This window comes from Sprattus sprattus, assembly GCF_963457725.1.
Source record: "Sprattus sprattus genome assembly, chromosome: 19".
In the NCBI taxonomy this organism is placed as follows: Eukaryota; Metazoa; Chordata; class Actinopteri; order Clupeiformes; family Clupeidae; genus Sprattus; species Sprattus sprattus.
Window position 1 is genome coordinate 21,066,797 of NC_137917.1, and position 24,422 is coordinate 21,091,218.

The 24,422-nt window shown below is 46.3% G+C and overlaps 1 long non-coding RNA gene across 1 annotated transcript in view; it reads left to right on the plus strand.

The window, feature by feature from the left end:
- Positions 1-22,888: 22,888 nt before the first annotated feature.
- LOC308380977 overlaps positions 22,889-24,422 on the plus strand; it is a 55,172-nt gene continuing 53,638 nt past the window's right edge. The window contains exon 1 of the long non-coding RNA XR_013969025.1: positions 22,889-23,076. This is a non-coding gene — a long non-coding RNA (uncharacterized lncRNA). The remainder of the gene's footprint in view (positions 23,077-24,422) is intronic.

Below are 24,422 nucleotides of genomic sequence, written 5' to 3' on the forward strand. Positions count from 1 at the left end.
TCGAGAGACAGATAAAAGGAAATTACTCTCTGCTCCCCCTGGTGCCAAGACAACGACCCCGTCCAATACTGGCTCTGCGGACATTATTGACCCTTGTTACCCGGCTCCTGAGGCGCTTTCCCATAAATCCAGCCTTTAGTTGTCCTGAAGGGAGGTTTGCAGCTCGAGTTTTGCACGCTCATGTCTCTGTGATTACCACTCCATCCGCGAGCTCTAAATTGTTTAATTATCCCCATCAATTATTTTTCAAGCCAGAACTGTTTGAAATGTGTATGAATCAATGATTAGAGCCAGCGGTAATATTTGCGTTCCCCCTACCCTGTAATCACTTCACAGGCGAGGCTCTCACTCTCCCCACTCAGATACACTCGTAGGAGCACCGCGTAATTGGACCGCTTGAGGAAGGAACGAGCCAGTCCAAATGGAAAAAACCCACGACGCCCGCAGGGGAGACCGTTCCAAACCTCTCACCCTCATCCATGGCCTCTCTCCCAGTCTTCAGCTCACCACTACTTTGGCAGCCTCTGACCTCGATAGCCCTGGATGACATGATGCGTCCAGGATGACTGACCAATGGTTAAGAGACAGGAAAGAGACGGGGGGAGAGGGGGAGAAGACCAAAAAAGGGGAGGAAGAGAAGGAGGAGAAGGAGGAGGAGGAGCTACTGCATGAACTACAGAGGTGAAAGTGTGCATTTTTACTACAGGTCAGACCCAAACCCCGGGGTTGAAGATGAAATACTTTCATTGACAGACAATGCAAACGCTTGAACATTTAGACCAGTGTCATTTTCGTCTAATTACTCATCTCATTTAATCTCATTTCCTCCAAATTTGATGCTGGTTTATACTGTGTGTTATACTGTATGGTATGTTTTGTTCCACCTTGAGCCAATTGTTTTCCCTGGGATTGTGGGTCGCAAGTTAATGAAATAGGTTGCACTCTTCTATTTTAATGGTCCACTGAAATCAAGTTACTTTAGGGGATCCACAGGACCACACAGACAGACAGGAAAACACACACACACACACACACACACACACACACAAATGGTCTTCCATTTGACCTTAATTGCCAGTTAGCATAGGGGCTGAAACCTCTATAAAAGAAAGAGAGAGAGAGAGAAAGAGAGAGAGAGCGAGAAAGAGAGAGAGCAGTGAGAGAGTAAGAACAGTTCTCCAGGACACAATTGTCCTCAACTCTGGCCTCTCTGCACAATGAGGCCATTCATCCTGCTTTCTCCACTGCCGCAGACAAACAGTCCCACTCTGGCGGCTGACTGCGATGGCAAAGCCCGCCGTCCCATTCTCCGTTCGGTTGATTCATGGCTAATTGATCTCTCTTGTTAGAAAAGGTTGAGACGAGGGCACTGCTTGTGTTAAAGGCAACCCCTGCGCAGAGACATCCATTTGGCAGGAGAATGGCCACTGTCACTTCCCCCTGAGGAAGGGTGGAGTGGTGAAGGGGGAAGGGTGGAGGGATCGCTCGACACTTTTTGTGCACTGATGGTTTGTCTCAGGGGTAACAGGGCGGAGAGAGTTGTGTCATTGCCCAATGCTCCTCTGTCATAGCAGGATGCCCTTGACAACTTTTCCTGATGCTCGGCTGCACAGCGACTCAGATGCTTTAACTGGTAAAGGTCCTTGAAATGGTTCGTCAAATTTTACAGCGATTTTACAAATTCGTTATGTGTACATGACTGCCTATCACCTCAATTAGTGCCCTACTCTGCCACGCACCCAAATGGCGTGTAGGACATTACCATATTTAAAAAAAAAAGTCTTTCTCAGCTATGTATAACCTCAACAGGTATGAACTCAACACCGTTTCGTTTATTTGCAAAACATGATGAACCTTTATTTATAGCAATGAGATAATGTTCACGCAGTAATGGAACCATCACATCCACTCATCCACGAAGACCGCAACTCAGCATGGGTGATACTTACTGCTAATGTTTGTCCCCGCTGAGATAAGTGTTATTTTGAAGCAGCGTCAGCTATTATTCTATTTATATAATTGGTGTAATATCTACGGGAGGCACATTTAGGTTGACCTTGTTAGTTTGCATACTGCTAGTTGAGTGGCATATGCAAAAACCCGCTTCGCCTGAAAGCAAACCGATCGTTTTCTCCCTTAATGCGTCCATTTTAAACAAAACATCACCCCCATCAGCGATGAACACACATTCATTATTGACAGCGACCCCCCCTCTCACAAGCCTGTCTCCTCGCTGGGAGTATCAACATGATCCTCCGAGGCAGCCGATGGAACTGGAACAAATTGAAACTGGAGCGTCCAGTCATCTTTTTTTTTAAGCGCTCCGTAATGAGGTGACGATGCCAGACTCCATCTAATAACCAATTAAGCACATCCTTCTAGCCGGGTGTGAGCCTGAAGTGGAGGAGGAGGAGGTGGAGGAGGAGGAGGAGGAGGGGGAGGAGGAGGAGAAGGAGGAGGAGGAGGATTTGAAATGGCTAGGTGGGGAGGGGTGACGCAGGGAAGGGGTTTTTTTTTTTCCGGAGAGGCGCTGGCGAGCCGAGGTGAGATGAAGCGGAGCACTTAAAGCACTGATCCTTTGCACTGGTGGGCACTTCTGTAGTGCTCTCTCCCTGTGATTGCCTCGTGCAGCCTCACCACGGAGAGAATTCTAAGTGCAGGGGGGGAGACCGTGGGGCCGTACGCCAGCCATGCCCACCAACCGCTGTGCAGTGAGGGGGCTGATCAAAGCATAGCCCACTGCCTTGTGTTCCTGAAACCCAATGGAGATTGCCTCATGTTATTTTAGAGTGCGTCTTGAGTTTGCATACGGATGTGAGAGATCTTTGGGTTTGTTTTGTGTGTGTGTGAGTGTGTGTGTGTGTGTGTGTGTGTGTGTGTGTGTGTGTGTGTGTGTGTGTGTGCGTGTGCATGTGTGTGTGTGAGAGTATGTGTGTGTTAGTGAAAGGGAGGGGACACCCCTTGGGGTTATGGGCTAGGGTCTATTGTATTCGACGGCTAATGTTTGTGCTTATTCCTGGTACCCCCACCACTCACACAGATGCATGCACTCACAGACACACACACAGATGCACACATACACAAACACACACACACACTCACACACACACACACACACACACACACACACACACACACACACACACACACACACACACACAAACACTCCTCTGTCATCACCCTTGGGGATTGGCTTTATTTCCTCTCCTTTTTTCGCCGCTCTGTCACTCTTGTCCTTCCTCCTCCTTTTCTCATCCTGTCACCCTCTGTTCCTCCCCCCTTCCCTCTCTCTTTCCTGTCCTGTCACCCTCTGTTCCTCCCCCCTTCCCTCTCTCTTTCTTGTCCTGTCGCTCCAGCTTCCCCTTCCCCTTAATCTCCATCTTGCTGTGTTGTCCTTTTCCTCCCTGTCACCTCCTGTATCGACTCTTCCACTTCTTTCCCTCGGCAAACCTGCTGCTTTCATCCATGTATGATGTTTTTGTCTGTTTTTTTTTAGCCTTCCGCCCAATCCTCGATATGTCTATTCTGAGTATCTGTCACTGATTTTACCCCTAGGCCTCTCAGCAAAATGCTTGCTGTTCAAAGAGTAACCTCCTGTCTTCATCTGAATGACACTGCTGGTTTGGCAAATGCTATGCTATGTGCTATTAATATTTAGTGTTTGGCTTTGAGTGCATGAAAGGACAACCTTTACCCCCCTGATAAATATGGAGGATGCAAAATGCAACTAATATTATGCTCAGCTGGGAAATTGAATAGAGTAGCCTTTTCGGCCTTCATTTTATCTAACCCTTTCTAACCCCATGACAACCGCACACAGCACATTTATATTAGGAGGAAGCTTTCATCACATTTCATATGCTTGCTTTGGAGAAAATGTTTAAAATATCCAAGTGCATAAAAAGACACCACGAAGGATATTCCTGCTTCGCACTCTCAAAACTAACTAGCATTGTTGACTCTATACCAGTTCTATCACATCAGAGGAAGAACATCAAGACTCACAAAGTACCAAAGAGGCCAGCTTTCAGGTACTGCAGCTTGAAAGAACAAGATCATCCTTCAGTAATCAGTCTGTCTGAAGTACATCAGAAAGATTTCTAGAAAGGCTTTAAGATTCAGACAGACAATGCTACCCCCACTAAAGATACATAACGTAATCCAGGGATTTATAGATCTTTTTAGAGGTTCTATATGCTCAATATCGTGTAGTAACTCAGTGTTCCCAGCCATTGCTATCTTCACAATAGAAGTCAACAGATCTGTCCTTCACAGTGTACTCATTAAATGTCTATGTATCCTATTGGGACTCTGTCCTGCTGTAGTATTACCAACCTTCCCTTTTGGTTAATTCTAAGGGGAGCGCACATTTGACAAACCAAATATGTGCTGAAACAGGGGATTAGAGAACTTCGCTGAGGGACAGAGGAGGGATTTATCCTCTGATCTTAGTGTTTATGAGAACCAGTCATAATGAGATTCGCCAAAGGGCAAATTCTCACAGAATTGTGATCCGAATGCATCAGAATGTGATGCTGATGTTAAGGCTTTGCGTCCAAGTTCACAGTGGTGGACGTGGGTGGAAAGTTGAGTATTTTTAGATTTCCACAGTGTCACACATTTCTTGAAAATGTATAACTAGGTATAGTTTCATTATGCATTATGTCAAATGTGCCATTGAAGCATAGTGTATCATTACATTAGTGTATCATTACCTAATCTCTGACTGGTAATAACTTACAGAGATTTGGTCAAATTCAGCCGCCTGCACCTACAGATCTTGAGTCAGGAATAAGTGGCTTTAGTTTGTATGAACTTATATACAGTTATTGGACAAAAATCATCTCCCTCATTCTGAGAACACGGTTTATAAGGCTTTGTAACAGCAAAAAGTGGACAAATACCAGAAACCAGCTAGGGAGTTTATGTTTTCAAAGTCAAAGTAGCTTTATTGTCAATTTCTTAGCATGTCAAGACATACACAGGAATCGATCGGACGTTTCCCACTCTCCCACAGTGAAACATATAAAGTAAATCGCACATTAGCTGATCTCTGTAAAAGCTGGTGGGAAGTCAATCACTAGTGATATGAAAGGAAGTAAATGAAATGTCCTCTTTGTTTCCTGACGCTAGGACGCTTCCTCTGAGGGGAAGGTGGAAACCCAGCCCAACAGCTTCTTGGCCTGGCCTGGCGCTCCAGATGCTTCCGAGCGTGATTGGACTCTCTGCGGGTCTGTGTGGTGACAACTGTGCCCATTATTTGGCATGACGGGCACCACCTCTCCCTGCCTTTTATCAGCAGATTTAGATTCAACACAACCAGTCATCCCACAGGCAGCTTTTCAGGCCCCCAAACCCCCCTCCCACACATTCACACACACACACACAAACAAACACACACATACACACACTCTGTCCTTGTGCAGAAGATTTTATTTGTTTTCTCACACACAGACTCTCTAGCTATGCTGCTCGACTCCTGCCTGCAGCAGTCTCAGAACTGCCTTCCACTGGCTCCGACGCATGCCGTCTTTTTACCACCCCCCCCGCCCGGCCCAAATGCAGAGGGGGGGGGGGGGGGGGGGGGGATGGGAGAGGAAAAAAAGAAAGAAGAAGTGAAAAAAAAATGACTTTTTAATCTCTGCTTCGCACAGAGAAGGACCTTATTGTGTATGCATTGAAAATGGCCTCTGGATGTGCTGGAGCAAGGGAGAGGCCACCGCAAGAGAGATGGAGGACAGACGGATCTGATTAAGTTGTCAGTGAGCTGGGAGGATAAGCCCTCCCCTGCCCATCCTCATAGACCTCCAGTTAAACGCTCTAAACGTCCGCCAATTTTACCCCCAACGCCGCGCGGCCACACCACACGCTGGGCTGGTTAAACACTCCGGAGAGAGTGTGTTTTTTTTTGCTGGGCGCTCGCTCGGTGTGTCACGGATGTTCATAAACTGCAATAAATACTTAATGAGTCATTTTGTAATTTAATGAAAGGCTCAACAGAGGTATTTGTCAACAGGGAAGCTCTTGAGAGAAGCTGAAAAAAACTTTGACAAACATGCAAAAAATATATTTGATTATGGAAGAGCCCTCAAAAGAATTGTGAGGATTTAAAGGAGACGTACGAAAAAGCTAAAGAAAAAAAACATCCCTTGCGCAAACATTCAAATGGAGTCCTTTCCAAACAGATTGTATCCTAGCTCTCTGCAGAGAGCATATTCAACCTCATCAGCTGTAGTCAGCTGGGCTTCCTCAGTGCGGCGAGAGCCTCTTCGGCAGAGGAAGTATATGTTTCCTCAAGGCCACACTTCAAAGGGGACTGTCAGGCAGTCTCATGTGCTGTATCACCCACTGCTTCTTCTTTGGCCGACTTACTGTAAAAAAAAAAAAAGCATCAGAAAGTTAGAGCATCGGCACTGGGGTAAACAGCAAGAACAATGACGAGGGCTGTTTCTACTGATCTCTTTACCAGGACTTTGCACACGGTGGGGGATAATCCAGATTAAGATGGGACTCATCTGTGAGTGGCTGCAGCCTATCTGTGTGTGTGTGTGTGTGTGTGTGTGTGTGTGGGTGTGGGTGTGTGTGTGTGTGTGTGTGTGTGTGTGTGTGTGTGTGTGTGTGTGTGTGTGTGTGTGTGTGTGTGTGTGTGTGTGTGTGTGTGTGTGTGTGTGTGTGTGTGTATGTGTGTTTATGTGCATGTACATATGTGTGTATTAATCTGTAGTAGTTCCCAGCAACACACATCTGTTTGCCAGTCTTTCATCCTGTGTTTATGGCGGAGATATTAAAAAGGCACTCTGTTCTCGAGGCATGTTTGGGCACGGACCGAGGACCGGGCGCATGTTTATTTGTTTAGACGTTGATTTATGAGAATATCGCACACAGTAATGTGCGTTGGAATCAAGCATTCTGTTGTCGTGGCAATGAGTCACAGCTGCTAAATCACATACAGCACGAACTGGCACACAGTTAATGGGTTGGTCACCCCCGCTTTCAACCTCTATGCAAACTCTGACCCAGAGACTTTTCATGAATTATGATAATAATGTATTTGCGGTTAAATAGATTCTGGGAAAGGGCCATGGTGTTGCATTGTTAAACTCCTCTCTGAAGGCAGGTAAACATGTACACATTCAAATTCGACACCATGCGTTCAGACTCAGGGGCCAGTAAGGAGAAGCATATTTCCTATTTACGTAACGTGTTTCTGAACATCGTATTGTCCCCTGTATCCCCAAATCTATGTAAGAACCTCCTCAGTTGTTGCTTTTTTTCAGTGCTGCACCCCCCCCCCCCCCCCCCCCCCCTACACACACACACACACACACACACACTACCCACCTTCCCCCAGTGAATTAACCCACCCACCCCCTCTGCAAACACATTTGTTCTTTATTATTTTAAGTCATTTGGTGCCTAGCCTGGGGCTGTGCAGATATGCCAACACGTTCTCTAATGGGAGCTGACTGCAGGAGAGAGAGAGGGAGAGAGAGAGAGGGAGAGAAAGAGAGAGAGAGAAACAGATTGAGAAAGAGAAAGAGAGGTGGTGGGGGTGGAGGGGGGTGGGGGGGGGGGGGGGGGTTGGACAGAGAGAAAGGGTAGGGGGGCGGTGGTTGTGCTGAAATGATCAGGCTCGATAAATCAAAACCAGCCTCTGAGAGGGAGAAGAGTTTAGAGCCGTCATACATTATACCAAAGTGCTGGATACCCTCGAGCCAGTTGGAATACTGCTGGCTTTTATTTATTTACCTTGGCCCGCTGAGTGTTTTTATTGTTGTTGTTGTTGTTGTTGTTGTAATTGTTGTTGATTATTTTGACAACATTTTATGCACTCACTATATTAATTGCCTCTCAAACTGGAGGTAAAGGTCAGATACTTTTGAAGTGCTTGTAATGTTGGTATTTCAATTAAAACCGAAATGTCCATGCTAGCGTATGTCAATACTTACAGTCCCTCTTCTCATCACTGGAGATGATTAAAAGATTAAAGATAAGAGCTTGACTCAAGGTGACATATTGGCTTTACCTCACTGTTCTCAACGATCATGGCCAGAGAACAGATGGTGGGGAGACATATGAGGTCAGAGTGGTTCCCTATTTTCAAAGGATTTTTGTATTATTAAAATACGTTTGATACTCCAACTACGCACAAACAACTGCTGTGAATTATACTCCATTCTTCCACCCAAAAAAAAAGATGTGAATGTAGCAAAATAAAGGACAAATATGAAAGCTTTCTTGTCTTGTCTCTGTCTTGTCTCTACTGCTACTGTCAGAACAAGCATCACTCATAGCGTATCAGTTACATGTGCATTCTCCATTCAGTGCACAAGGATACATCTTTGGATCAAGCAGCCCTGCACTTCTGACGGTATGCTTCTTTAAGCAAGCCCCAGTCAAGTGCTTCAGAGTAATGAACACATTTGAGTGCTCGGGCCGATGCCACCTCTGTCCTAACTCATGCTGCTGCACACACACACACACACACACAAACACACACACTCTCACACACACACACACAATGCCACCTCTTCCCTTACTCATGCTGCTGCACACACACACACACACACACACACACACACACACACACACACACACGATGCCACCTCTTCCCTAACTCATGCTGCTGCACACACACACACACACGCACGCACGCACGCACTCACGCACGCACGCACAGACACACACACACACACACACACACACACACACACACAATGCCACCTCTTCCCTAACTCATGCTGGTGCAGGGGCTGCAATATACCGCAGCAGCAGCAGCAAATGGTAATGATGATGACAGTGTAGGGGCCTTAAGCAGAGTTGGTACTTAAAGTTACTGTCACGCTGATTTGTTGGGGGGCCCTCGCGTTCTCTCTCTCTTCTCTTCTCTTCTCTTCACTTCTCTACGCTTTTCTTTGCCGGCGAGAGATTACTGCTGTCAGACTCCGCTGGGCTCCCTCCCAAGCCCGAGCCTCAGTGTTACGGGCGTCCGCGTTGTAAAACTGAAAAGAGGCTATTTCAGACCTGTCCGTCGCAATGAATAACTTTCCAGGGATATTGTGAGGGTGTGTGTGTGTGTGGGAGGGGGGAGGGGGGGGGGGGGGGGGGGGGGGGGGGAGTGGCGGGGGGACATTCATGTTTCAAAAAAGAAAAGAAACTGCAATGGCATTGGCTGGCACGTATGGACGGCTCCAGGCTTCGTTGTCACATTCACATGGAAATTGTGGATTATGCCCATACGGATAGCAAGCCTTCCGGCTTATTCACATAAACCCTAAAATACACAAACAGCATCCCTCCGCCAGGTTGATATCATATTTAGTTGTGCCCAGTAGACAAAAGAACAGATTTCGAGTATCAGCAATGCCGGCGTGGGTGTGTGTTTGTGTGTTTGTGTGTTTGTGTGTTTGTATGTTTGTTTTTGTTTTGGTGCGTACTGTGTGTGTTCTGTGTGAGACACAGCTTGCCTGTTGCGTTTCCATGAGCTGCCGACAGTGACGCGTGCACATCCGTCAAACAGTCGCCGTCTCAGACAACCAACTGGCGCAAACAGCGGCACGTACACACTTACACACACACAAACACACACACGCGCACACACACTCACTCTCCCAGAAGAATAGAGCGTTCCTGGCTCCAGACAGGAGCTCCTTCAGGTGGCCCATCAGCTGGTTGCTAACACGCGTCCAGGTGTGCCACACGCGACGGGTGCCTCAACCCTGCCGGGGGCCTCCAGCAGTGGCAGTGTAGCCCACACACACACACACACACACACACACACACACACACACACACACACACACACACACACACACACACACACACTCACGCACGCATCCACATGCACACGCATGCACGCATCCACACGCACACGCACACACACACACACACACACACACACACACACACACACACACACACACACACAGACACTCACACACTCATGCACGCATCCACATGCACACGCATGCACGCATCCACACGCACACGCACACACACACACACACACACACACACACACCTGACACCTGTGCCACAACTAATAGGAAGCAGGCCTGTCTGTGGGGTAAGATCTGCACCCTAAGGTGTCTGTGGGGTAAGATCTGGACTCTAAGGTGTCTGTGGGGTAAGATCTGGACTCTAAGGTGTCTGTGGGGTAAGATCTGGACTCTAAGGTGTCTGTGGGGTAAGATCTGGACTCTAAGGTGCCCCCTTCAGCTGTCTTCTCCAGCTGAGATAGTGGCGTGTGGGCGGGAGGGTGGGAGAAACCGATATCTGCCTCATACCTGCCAGCAGGCCACACTGTTGGTAGGATGGGGTATTGAGGGAGGGTGGGAGAGACAGATATCTGCCTTATATTCACACTGTTGGTAGGATGGGGTATTGAGGGAGGTGGGAGAGACAGATATCTGCCTCATACCTGCCAGCAGGCCACACTGTTGGTAGGATGGGGTATTGAGGGAGGGTGGGAGAGACAGATATCTCCCTCCACACTGTTGGTAGGATGGGGTATTGAGGGAGGTGGGAGAGACAGATATCTGCCTTATATTCACACTGTTGGTAGGATGGGGTATTGAGGGAGGTGGGAGAGACAGATATCTGCCTTATATTCACACTGTTGGTAGGATGGGGTATTGAGGGAGGTGGGAGAGACAGATATCTCCCTCCACACTGTTGTTAGGATGAAGTAGCAAGGGAGGGTGGCAGAGACGTAGGAGCAGAATGGTGGAAGACTGGAAGCCAGACAGGGATCAGTCCTCGTCGCTGGGATACACTGCTCTGCATATGCTTGATTGTTCATTCATTGAAGTGATTCTTTTCCAGACTCCATCTGTGGCGATGGGACAATTTGAGTTGTCAGCAAACTGCTTTGAAGGTTGTTATCCAAAATCCGGTGTGGAACTTATTAAGAACTCTTAAAATACCTGAACACTTGAATTCACAAAGTAAGAGGTCAAACAGGGATTGGTTATCATCTTTAGTGAGGCACTGACTGTCTCTGACTGTCTGCCTGTGAATTCCTCCATGAGCATAGACTCTCTGTTTTTCCCAACAACGTCTTTTGACGGTGACAGAGAATCATCTTTTGACTATAGGCTCATGTAGGTTGTGGATCACGGTGACAGAGAATCATCTTTTGACTATAGGCTCATGTATGCTGCTGTGGATCATGGTGACAGAGTATCATCTTTAACTATAGGCTCATGTAGGTTGTGGATCACGGTGACAGAGAATCATCTTTTGACTATAGGCTCATGTATGCTGTGGATCACGGTGACAGAGAATCATCTTTTGACTATAGGCTCATGTATGCTGTGGATCACGGTGACAGAGAATCATCTTTTGACTATAGGCTCATGTATGCTGCTGTGGATCACGGTGACAGAGAATCATCTTTTGACTATAGGCTCATGTATGCTGTGGATCACGGTGACAGAGTATCATCTTTAACTATAGGCTCATGTAGGTTGTGGATCACGGTGACAGAGTATCATCTTTTGACTATAGGCTCATGTATGCTGTGGATCACGGTGACAGAGAATCATCTTTTGACTATAGGGCAATGTAGGCTGTGGATCACGTTGACGCAGAATCGTCTTTTGACTATAGGCTCATGTAGGTTGTGGATCACGATTCACGGTGACAGTGTATCGTCTTTTGACTATAGGCTCATGTATGCTGTGGATCACGCCAGCCTGGCTCTTTGACATTGTGGTCAGGCTTCCGGTTTGGTACCCCGTAGACCTGGGTTCAAGGCCGGTTGGAGTGACTGCACTCTCCCTTCTATAATCACTATCACAAAATCCTTTGAAGAACTCCAAGGACCTCTGGACAACAACTTAAAGACCCTGAGTCCAGCCTATAAGGGGTTCTCCTATGAGAACAAGCTAAAGATTCTCTCTTACAGAAGTCCAAATCACCCCCGGGCCATAGGAGCAACACAGTTCTACTCCCTTTATCGCCTCAGATAGCCACACAACATGAATATCAATGAAGCATGAGTTTGTCACCCAGAGGACTTACTCGCTGCTCCCCTTGATGTTCTCTGCGTCTTTGAAGCAAGATATACTTAATAGAGGTCAGCTGAGGTCTGGCGGTTCAAATTGTGTGAAGTCTGATCATATCACTATAGGAGGGAATAGGTTTGAGACTGCAGCAGAGGGGTCAAGTGGCTCCTTAACTCCCTCCTGAGCTGATGCCGAGAGGAAGCGGTATCCTTATCAAAATGTCTTCCTTTTTTTAATCTGGTTTAAGAAGCTTGCTTAATAATGACTTCTGGCTTAGAACAGCCATAACACTGTTGGAAGACTTCCTTCTATGATAACTAGGGAAGCTGGGAGAGTTTGTAACAAACAAAGTGTTGAGGTGCAGACGACAAAAGAAAAGTTACAATTTGCACAAACTAATATGGCAGTCTTCCTCCATAACCATTGACTTGCTTGTGTGGTTACCCCCTGTTTTTAAGGGATTCAGTGTCGGCGTGTTTTGTCCACTAGCGCATTGTTTAAACAAGTGCATACTTTTCCATTGTTCAAATTAGCTCCAGTGTTTTCAACATGCACACCCTTGCTTTTGCTTCATTGCTGCTGCATGTGGTTTCAGAAATGACTGTGCTTCTTTTAGACTCCAAAGACTGACAAACCCCCTGCTGCCTCGTTCTCCAGGGCCGAGTGTGTGGCTCCGAGATGCCTCGTTCTCCAGGGCTGAGTGGGGCTCCGACCCTCCTGTTTCTCCAGGGCCGAGTGTGAGGCTCCGAGCTGCCTGTTTCTCCAGGACCGAGTGAGGCTGCCTCTTACAGTACATCTGTTTGCCTCCCACAAGCAAACATACGGATCAATGAGGAGCAGATGGTAGCTCAACTGAAATTAATTGTGTCTGAGTCCCGTAGAACAGTGCTCAGATATTCTCTCTCCATTTCCTGTGTCTATCTCTCTTTGTGTATTTGTGTGTGTGTGTGTGTGTGTGTGTGTGTATGTGTGTGCCCTTATTCTCTCTTAACTCCCAATGCAAGGAAATGCAGGTCAAATGAAAGATCATAACTGCACAATGGAGTTGCGACTGTTTTATTAAGAAATATCTTAGCATCAAGTCATCTGCATGTAGAGTAATAATGCAGAGGTGTTGTGGTGCCTTTGAAATGCAATGCTGGCCTTTCCACCCTTACACAAAAGTAAGGGTCTTAAGCTTTTTATAGTTGTTTATTTCCTCTCCGTTAGGAAATCACTCCACTCCAAACACTCTCTAGTTGCATCCAAGTATCCTTAAGGTATCTGTGGACCCTAGTCACTTATCAAGCATCAAAAGATTCTGAGGCAGTAGAGAATAAATAGGCAGCCAGTTGAACATCAGTGTTGGATCTTGGGCAGAGACTGAGGTCTCTGAAGTGTAATGATTGCCGCGCCTGAGGAATTGCAGCTTTCTCAGTGAAGTAAGCTGAAGGAGAAGGGGCTTCTGATCTGAGGGATGTCTGCATTGGCTGGCTGAGATGTCACTAGACACTGGCTGTCTCTTAGTGGGAACTACTCACAGAGGAATGAGGCGATTACTAAAAAAAATGGCTAATCTTATCTCAGGAGCTGAAGAGGCAATCAAGTCCTCTGAAATAGCTACAAGCAAAGAAAACATGTGAACGGAGAAACAATAAGCCAAAAACTGTTGGAATGGACAACAGCATATCTGTTCCACCAGTGACATGAACACCGGCTTCCTGTGAGTGTTGTGGCTGGTTTCCCTCCAGCACACACCTGCTCTCAGCATCCATAGATGCCGTCACAGACTCGGCAGCCTCTCTAGTCTAAGAATCATGACTTAAAAAACAGAGGAGGCGAAAAAGACGGATCTCTCCACTTCCATTTTCTTCTGAATGCTTGTGTATGTTTGGTCTTCTGTTGAGATGCGAGGTGCCAGCACACACCTGCTCTCAGCATCCACAGGCAACAGATGCCGGCAGAGTCTCTATTCTAAGCATCATGGCTAAAAAAACAAAGGAGGCAAAAAAGCCGGATCTCTCCACTTCCATTTTCTTCTGAATGCTTGTGTGTGTTCGGTCTTCTGTTGAGATGCGAGGTGTCTTACGAGGATGGTAATTACAGAACAACAGCGAGCTGGCAAGATGCTTCAGGTCAGAGATCGGATGTAAATTGCACTGTTCTGGAACGGCACCCTATTGTGATGCAAATGCCCGGTGCATAAAGTGCAGGGTAACGTGTACTGTAACGCAGAGCGTTGTGTGTGTGAGGCAACCACCAGAGCTAGATATGAGGATACAGAACGTGTGCTGTGTGGTAATGAAAGATGTAAAGACGAGGGTTTGCATGAGAGTCTTAGGAGTTTGGATGAAAGATGAAAACGATCTCTCTCTCTCACACACACCGTGTGTGTGTGTGTGTGTGTGTGTGTGTGTGTGTGTGTGTGTGTGTGTGTGTCTGTGGAGACGTTCTGGCCCAGATTTCGGTGATTAGAGGCGGCCTTGGTGGGGGTAATAACCCTGATCCTCCCACTCGCCTCTCAGTCACGCAGAAGCCTGTCCAGCAGCATCACAGGAGGACGAGGCCTTTTAGCAACTGTGTGTGTGTGTGTTGTGTGTTGTGTGTGTGTGTGTGAGTGTGAGTGTGAGTGTGTGTGTGTGAGTGTGTGTGTGTGTGTGTGTGTGTGTGTGTGTGTGTGTGTGTGTGTGTGTGTGTGTGTGTGTGTGTGTGTGTGTGTGTGTGTGTGTGTGTGTGTGTGTGTGTGTGTGCGTGTGTGTGTGTTGTGTGTGTGAGTTTGTGCATAGGTATGTATCAAGCAGCTACTGTATATCTGCAACAAGCTGGAAGGTGTGCGAGGGAGGATGGCAAAGTAGGGGAAAGGTGGGAGTTAGTGTGTGTGTGTGTGTGTGTGTGTGTGGAGGGGCTGCGATCCCAACAAGGCACAGAAATTACGGATGTCACATTACAGATGTCACATTACGTATGTCATGTTCTGTTACCACCCTCTGAATACAGTTGATGGCTCCTGAGGGTGTGTCTGTGATAGGGTGCATAGGGAGGTGCAGGGTGGTGGTAGTATGTGTGCGGTGGGTGGTGGTCGTGTGTGTGGTGTAGGTGGGGGTTTGCAGTGGGTGTTACCATGCTCATCACCTCCAGAAACGCCGCTGTCGCAGTCACATTCCCAAGGAAATTAATTGCTGTCACTTCACTGAAGAGGATGGGTCTTTTTTTCAGGCCTCTACAGTCTAATTAGTCTTATTTAGAGCAAGGACTTAGGCTGTGAATAGGCAGGGCTAGGAGAAAGGGGAGGGTGGAGGTGGGCTTTTGTGTGCATGCGTGTGTGTGTGTGTGTGTTTGTGTGTGTGTGTGTGTGTGTGTGTGTGTGTGTGTGTGTGTGTGTGTGTGTGTGTGTGTGTGCATGTGTGTGTGTGTGTGTGTGTTATTGTGTGTGTGTGTGTTTGAGTGTGTGTGTGTGTGTGCTTATGTGTTTATGTGTTTATGTGTGTAGGGGGGTAATAAACAGGTTCCCACCGGCACGTGGTGGATTTTGGCGGAAAAGAATCGGGGGGGCGGGTGGAAACCTCCTGGTGAGTTATGGCACATCAATGGACTGGTCCTCATTAATCGCTTTGCCTTTCCCACCGCTTTGATTTAATTAACACCATGTCACCAGGAGCCTCCAGCCCCAGATGCCTGTCCTCGACAGCCTGCCCCCCGCCTTCACCCGCCGGCAGCCCTGCCCCCCGCCTTCACCCGCTGGCTGGCATGGGGTCCCTATTGACTCTCCACACATCGCCTCTGAGTCAACACCGCCAGAGCTGTTAATTGTTGGATGTTTCTTTGAAAATAATGTAATTGGGTGTTTTCATTTAATGACGGAATCGATCTTGGTCTTAAAAAAGGTTCAAAAAGAAAGAATCTGACGATTTTTTTTTATCTGTAATCAATTCAGCCATCACATGATTTGTGCACTGCGTCTTTGAGTATTTCACCGCATTTTTGGAAGGTTTTTGCATAAAGTACAGTGTGTTCAGTTGACAATTAAATCCCACCCCCACTCCCAAGCTTTTCGTCTGAAAACAAAATGGCAACTGTACAAAAAAAAAAATAGAAGCTCGCTAAATGAAGGGATTTATTCATTACAGAGGGGCAGCAGTGCTCGCTCTGACCTCTTGAACCAGAGGGACCTCCGTGCTCTTGGGTGGTGAGGCTTGGCAGGGGGCCCGGGGCCAGAGGGGCCAAAGAGGGGGGGGGGGGGGGCAGGGGTGGTCAGGGGGGTGTCAGGCTCTCAGTCATGACTCTGAAATGTGACTGTCTGAGAGTTTTTACTGCCCACCAGTAAGCCGAGGAGAAGGGCAGCCAATGTCAGCGGCCGCCTAGGCAGCCTGAAGCCGCAGGCCGCGCGTCGGAATCCTCTCCCTGCCAGTGACCCTCGACCCCAGGGGCAGATCAGTGGAGAGCTGGGGCACCGGTTGAGCTGACCTGCTCCCGGCTGCACAGCACAAAACACAGCACGCACACACACACACACACACAGCACGCAGACACAGCACACTCACATACACACACACACACGTACACAGCACACACACACACAGACACACACACACACACACACACACACACACACACACACACACACACACACTAACACACTCACACACACACAGAGACACTCACACACATACACACAGCCACTCACACACACACACACACACACACACAAAGACACTCACACACACACACACAGACACAGAGAGAGACACACAGATCTGCACAACATGCTCACATTCTTATGATTATTCATTTGCCCCCGAGATGCCATCTCCTGCTAGAGTGCACGGCCTTAACATCTTTTTCTGGAGAGTGAAATGCGAAGCCAGTGGGTGTTGATGGACTTCGAATGCCATTCCTGGGCGCTCCAAACTCATCATGTTTATTTAACCCTCTAATATTTACCCATTGTGGCTTTTCTCTCCGTTCTCCTGCGACGGCAGTTGACGATGTCATTACTGCTATATAGTGTGTGATGGTCATGAACTGTGAGTGTGAAATGGGTCTCGGTGAAGATGGCCCATTACGGTTGTGAGACGAAGGCGTCTGACGAGGGGCAACTGAGATAATCTCTGTTACAAGGATGATGCCATTCAACTCCAGCTTGCATTTCTTCCTCTTTTTCTATCTTTTATTTATCATGTCTGCCGGGGGAATGTACACAATGGTTTACAGAAGCGTGCACTCTCTCTCACAAGTAACGCGAAAGGAAGGGTAATGCAATATCGCTCTCGAGATGACATTAGACGTGATTGAAAATACTCGCTGTGAACAGTCATTCCTGCTCTAACGACGTACCGCCCGCCGCTCCCATCGATGTCCTGTGCCAGCGCATTTGGAGATCCAGAGCCGTGCTGAAGACAAAGCAACCAGCCAGGGAGGGAGTTCACATTTGAAAGGTTCATTTGCAATGCCTAGCCACTTAATGAGATAACCGGTGGAAGGAGCAGGCCGCCTGTGTCCATTGATTTTTGAGTCACATATAATGTTGAGAGGACCAGGCGGTCAAGAGCATATAAGGCCTGTGGCACGTGTTTGCTTTGTATACAATAGCAATGTCCCTGGTCTCAGTGAAGGAACTATTTTACTTTCCTCACGAGAAACACATTAATACTGATTACTCCTGTCCTACCTGTCCAGCATTGAGTCGTCGGCTCCATTTTCGTCCTTTTTTTTTTTTACCCCTCTGTCCTCTCTTTCTCACAGACTTGTTTTGGGGACCACGTTTGAGGCTTTTTTTAATCTTCAAAGTGCCTGAGGTAATTGCACTGAGGGGAAACTTGGCAACCCTGCACCAAAAGACCCCTGGAGGATGGGGCCAGTCATATCCATTGCCTTCACTTGGTTAATAGAGGAACAGGTAGGACATTTTTCAAAGGCATGGCTGGCTGTTACCTCAGAGCAGAGGTTGGTGTGGCCGTGGCTGTCAGTCTCTCCTTTCATTCACTCTCTCAGCATCTCTAGTCGTGGCTGACACAAAGTGGCATCTAAGGAATTTGATTTGGGGTTTTCAGTCTCTCACAAATCATATTTTTGAGGCATGGACATTCTGTACTTTTCCACCATATTTGCATGTTGCCGTCTGAAATATTTGGGATGTTTGAGCTTCAAAGCATTCAAAGTGATGGTGTCTAAGTTTTTCCTGGGTACGACTAAGTGCTCTGATTTAGCTATATTTGCCATTTCTTGCATTTGACAACCACAAACCTCAAAGAAACTACAGCTGTGTGTAATGTAGAAACAAATTTAGTGCGACAGATTTCCCACAGTATAACATTTCTTCCTGCGTGATATAAAAAAACCTTATGAGATGATACATTGGGTGGCATATAAATGACCAGTGGTGTAGTCCAGGGTATACGCAGGTATACAGAGTATACCAACTTATGTTTCAGTCAGCATTGCGTATACCAACTTCTCAAAACAGGGCTTTTATCCTGTGCTGTATGGCTGCTTAAAAAAAATGCAAATTTAAGAGTATACCCACTTCTCCAGGGACCACTACACCACTGTTAATGACTGCAGACATTTTAGCTCTGTAACACAGATGAGTGAAATATATCAATATATTCGCATGTTCATACAAATCAGGTCCAACAAGAGCACATGCATTATACCGGACGCATTTATGAATGTAGTCCAGTGTTCTGCTGCCCTGGATAAGTGAGCACATGACAAACTGATAAAGCATTTATGGTTGAAGTCTTTTTGAGGACAGTCGGCTTGTATTTTTGCAGGTGTCGTGTGTGTCTGTGTTTTTATGTGCATGTGCACACACTCGTGGTGTTTGTTTGCCTGAGTGTGTGTGTGTGTGTGTGTGTGTGTGTGTGTGTGTGTCTGTGTGTGTCTGTGTTTTTGTGGGTTTGACCGCGTTTTCCAACCAACAACACGAGGGCAGATCTTGTGACGGAAGACTAGGGCAGTTTGAGGCCTCGTGTTCTTCCTTCTTCCTGGTGTCTAGAGCAATAACAGACACTCTGAGAACACATACAGCCAACAGGCTCATGCAAATATCGGCTTTGCAAATCCCCTTGAATCTACCCAGCAGGAGATTTCTGCACAGGTCTTCGCAAGTCAAGGAAGACCAGTCAACACAAGTATATGTGTTTGTGACTTATTAGTGGAAAAAAAGACCACATATTTAAGAGGCTAAATTTTTCATATCTCATTATCTCATTTGTGGAACATTCTGATCTCAGAGGACACTTATGTGTTTTTGACTGACTCGCACAGCAGCAGCAAACATCAGCTGCGAAACAGCACATTAATGAGATCTGAACCGGTTCCGTCTCCCTCTGCGAGAGCCTCGGAGAAAACAAGCCAGGCATTAAACCCCTCGCCTCAAGGCCTCCATATTGAAATCTACAGCAAACACAAAGTGATGTTTTCTGATCATTATCCTTTGTCTAAAAAAACTAGCCTAAGTGCTTGCAGTTTCCCACTTTCCCTGCGAGGGGGAGGCCGCTCCTTGGGGAGCACACATGGATTCTTCACATCTGTAGCGCACTCTCAGTAATTAGGTCTCCAGACTGGAGCTTCTGCTGACGTTCCCATGAAGTCAAAACGGTGAAATCATCATTATCATTCCAACAATACCTTCATCCACATCATTATCACTCTCTTCATCAACTCAGATAGATATAGTCGACAACATTTCTATTCAACCGCTTAAATGTCCTTATGCATGATATGCAAACTTTCCTGTTGTAGTTGTATTGGTCATACAGATATATTAAGCAGCACCACTGTGCATTGTATTGGTCATATATATAACATTATACTGGTCATATAGATATATTCAACAACATCAACATTTCATTCCAAGTATTTATTTATACTATGCATGATATACAATCCTTCTTACAGTAGTTGTGTTGTGTCATTTAATCTATTTTCCAAAATCCTATTCTTTCTTTTTTGGGGGGAGGGGGGGGGGGGGGGGGGGGCTGTTTTATCGATGGGACAGTGGAGAGTAGACAGGAAATGAATGAGGGGGAGGGATAGGGAGTGGGCTCAGGATATCACCTTGACTGATATTAACTGGATGTTGTACTCTTAGGTGCAATGCTATGCCAGATCTGTTTACGTGTTTTAGTAGTTAGGGAGTAAAGGGGAAAATTAGAGCAGGCTCGAGCTGCACCGATTTTCAGGACATGGGGATTGGCCCAATTGGCACCTCACCTGCTGAGATATCCACGAATATCTTTTACTTCACTTCGTTCCACGAAAAAGTTAAGCTCTAATCATTTGGGCCTGGAAACCTGTTTTGGAAAAGTCTTTTTTTCGAATCTGGACGGTGTCATTTAAGAAGTGTGACAGGAAAGGTTCGGTTCAGCGTGTTGTAGGTCAAGCCATCAGAACCTGTCAGCCAAAATATGAATTTGCCCGGGCCTGATTGAAATGTCACTCCTTGGAGCTTTTCATTAACTTTGAATGTCCTTCGCTCCTTTCTACACTTTGATGCTTTCTCTATGTGTTATTTTAAGTGTATTGATCCAGATTGCATTTGACCCGATAGCAATGATTGAGAGTCGGCCGGGTTGATTCATTCGCTCAGTGGGATTTAATAAGATATATTCTGCTGTCTGCACTCTGCTACATTCTCTTAGAGCAGTTATCCCGTTTCCTACCATCTTCTTTTCCATTAATATAATCAGGGGGCAATCTAAATGGCCGGGACGCAGTGTCACTGAGAGGCTACTGAAGGTGCTGTTCTGTGCGCTTGCAATGCAAACTCTATTTTCATGATACCTCGGGCAGATTCAAATCACAACTCCCATCCACCACACACACACACACGCAGACAGACACACACACACACACACACACACACACACACACACACACACACGCAGACAGACACACATACACACACACACACACACACACACACACACACGCAGACAGACACACACACACACACATACACACACACACACACGCACACGCACACGCACACGCACACGCACACGCACACACACACACACACACACACACACACACACACACACACACACACACACACGCACACGCACACGCACACACACACACACAATTTTGTCAGAGCCCTTTCATTTTCCTCGCACATGTACATGTCACACTCGCAAGATCCAAACTGTACCATTTTTTCCTCTTTGGTCTGAAATCCAAGATACTGAGTGGTGCAACAGCACGCCTCTTGAACTAAAAAAGTCAGAGCAAAAGCCTTTCATAAAATACTCATGTTTAGGGAGATGAGTGCCAAGACGGGGGTCCCCCAGCAAGCAAAGCTGACGCGGAGCTGAGCACTCCCCTAGCAGGCTTGTAATGCGTCCACTCGGAGCTTATCCGTTTCCCTTCACCGCAGCGTCTTGGCTCACATTTGGGGGGAAAAAAAAATACAAAATACAAAAAAAGCTGCCAGAAGGGAATGAGGAAAATAAATCAATCAGAAACTATCCCCTAAACCCAAAACCCGAACCAAAATGATCCTCTGGCTTCATCCTGCATGCAAAACGAGGAAAGAAAAAACCCATCCATCGTTTATCTGTCGAATGACTGAATACTCCCTCACTGTAATAAACAATTCAGCTTGTGCTGTGACACAATATGGCAGCAGACAGTACTGTCCAAATGCATATAAACAAAAGCATCACAGTGCCTTAGACACATGCCAGCAAACGCCACTTCCTCTCCCACCGGGCTTGTACGCTTTTAGCAGTGACAGCAAGGGCAGTGTTCTACTCCCTATGGGAACCATATCCCCAAAATGCTTTCTGCTCTCCTCTCACTGTGGGGGTCACTTTGCATTAAGTGTCTTTTATATCGCTGGAAGTAGATATGAGACTACGGGGGGGGGGGGGGGGGGGGGGGGGGGTTGTTGCCAGGGCATGGCCACCACACCCCAGTGAGGTTGGTAATGATTAGGCATTTGCATGAGCAATGAACCATAGGATCCTCTTCATTATCTTCAGCGCCCTTCCACGCCTTCTCTCCACCCCTCTCTCCGAAGGGGGATGAGGGAAACTGCTTGGCATGCTAAAATATATCACAGATTCTCTACCTCCATTCACTGCTACTGAGGGTCAAAAGCGCTCCATTTCCACCTCCACACACCAGCTCTTCTGTTCTACCGCCCAGACTGGACACTATCGTTTAATTTAATTGATGTCAGTGGACTGTTCTACTAAAACCTTTTTTTCTTTATTCATATGATCACATTTATCTACCTCAACTAGACGAAAGAGAATAGGCGATCAAAGTAATGTCCAGCATCATGTTTTTTTAAACTAGTCCGTAAGAGGGTCAAATTGATTTTTAGAAGTGCTGAATTATATCTCTGTCCCATTCTCATTTCCAATTAGGCCAGGACATGGATTTTGAGAATATTTTTGTCAGACCAAGAGGAATTTAGTTTCAATTAATGACTTAGGCTATATATTTAGTATTTTATTACATAACTGAAATTCACACAAGAGACCAGATAGCGACTGTCTTTATATTCCAGACTTGCTCATGTCTTTCCAACACACCAAATAATTTCAGATGAGCTATTAGGTAGAAGAGATAAGACCATAAGCAATCTGTAGACAAAACATTTGATAAATCAAAACAGTGTTTTGACGCTGGGTAGAGAAATTGTAATCACCTCAAATCCATTAAGCTATAAAGACTAAACAGTATTACTCAAGAAAAATGTCCAGTGAAGATCCGCGCAATAATCTCTGAGTCGTTCTGCTACTGAAAATGACAAAGAAGGACTGGTAATATTTGATTCCATCTGATTGGGTAGAGTCCCTGCCAATAGCACGAGGGCGTGACTTCGAGGAGGTTGCGACTGGTGAGGTCTGTTTTTCACGCAGTCTCGCCTTCACTGTAGGCTCGTGTAGGTCGACGTAGTACTACGGAGCGCGCTTTCGCAGTCTGTGAGATCCAGTGATAAACGTCCTGTGGGAAAACTAACAAATCTCGTGTGCATGTCTGTGTTCCGTTTGGTTATTCAATACCGTAAGGACTTCAGGTCATCAAGAAATCGGATGTCTGCCTGAGGTCTGAGGGCAAAACAGGAGAAAAGGTAATTCTGCATGAAAGTTTTCCCAATGTTTTGTTCCACCTTTTCACTGGCTTGCCTCCGATATTCAAAAAACTCTAAAGTTGAGTCATTGCGTTGTCATGATATGCTTTAAGAAGTATTTATTATTTTGTGCGATAGTGTGCAACTCTGAAAAGTTTAAATGTTGAAATTACGACGAAAATGCGTTTTGGCTTTGCAAGTTGAAATTTGTTTTCGAGTATTGCGTCCGAACATTGTATTAATAATTTGGCCGGTGTTCAACAGTGAAAGGATGCAGATTGCTGCCCAAACGTATTGCACATTCGGCAATGACACTGCAGTGATTTTTGGAAAATAACTTGTTTGAACGGGTTAAACATTTCAAGTAATTGTGCAGCCCTGGCTTGACGGTCTTGTGTTCATCATGTGTCAGTGTGTTTTCGTTGTAGAATTCTGAGCGTTGGAGCGTTCTTTGTAAAAATACTGCCTCTCAAAATCATTAGGTTACGTAGTAAAGCCCTTTTACGAGCGTATAACTGAAATGGCTACTGAGAACGGGCACGCGTCTTGCAAGATTTTATTGTTTCATGTAAAATCTAGTGACAATGACATGTTGCAGTTTGAACGGGTTTTCATCATAAACGGGAGTCACGGCTGGACGAAAGGCAGGCGGATTTGCAGACAGAAATACTGTTTCCTTTTCAAATGTCCCAGGCAGCTAACGGTTTAAGGAAAGTCGCTAAGAATCGGTGGGCAATGAAATTAATTTCCTCACCAGGTAATTCAACGAGAGCTTTAATTCCACCACGAGCTACTTTGCCCTGTAGATTTCATTTGACTTGACACTCAACAACGACAACAGGCTACTTGGTAAACTGCACGTAGCCTATTCCTAATGGTTATAATCAAACCATGGATTGATTATTGCGGTGCTGTTAGTCTCCACAACGAGACACAGTTTAACTTAATCAATATGGGGTCCTGTTGTCTAACAATCATCTCCTCGTTTGATTGACCCTCTGTCCTACAGTGCTTGCCATAATAAAAAAGGAGCCTAGAGCCTACAGTCACAGGGGACATGAGCATAACCCACTGTTACCTTCCGTCCTGTTAGGAGGAATCTGATTATGTCAAACAGACTATTGTTAGGTTCCATTGGGGATGTACATGAATGACGAGGCTGCTAGATTGTCCCCTATATCTGTGGGTACTTTTACATAATGATGATACCGATGCTTGTAAAGTGATAGCCATTTCATGTCATGTACAGTATTTCTTTTTGGATGGTCGAATGCCAATATGAGAATATATAGTTGTTTTACAGCCACTGTATTCATCAACAGTTAAAGGTCCAGTCCTTAATCCTG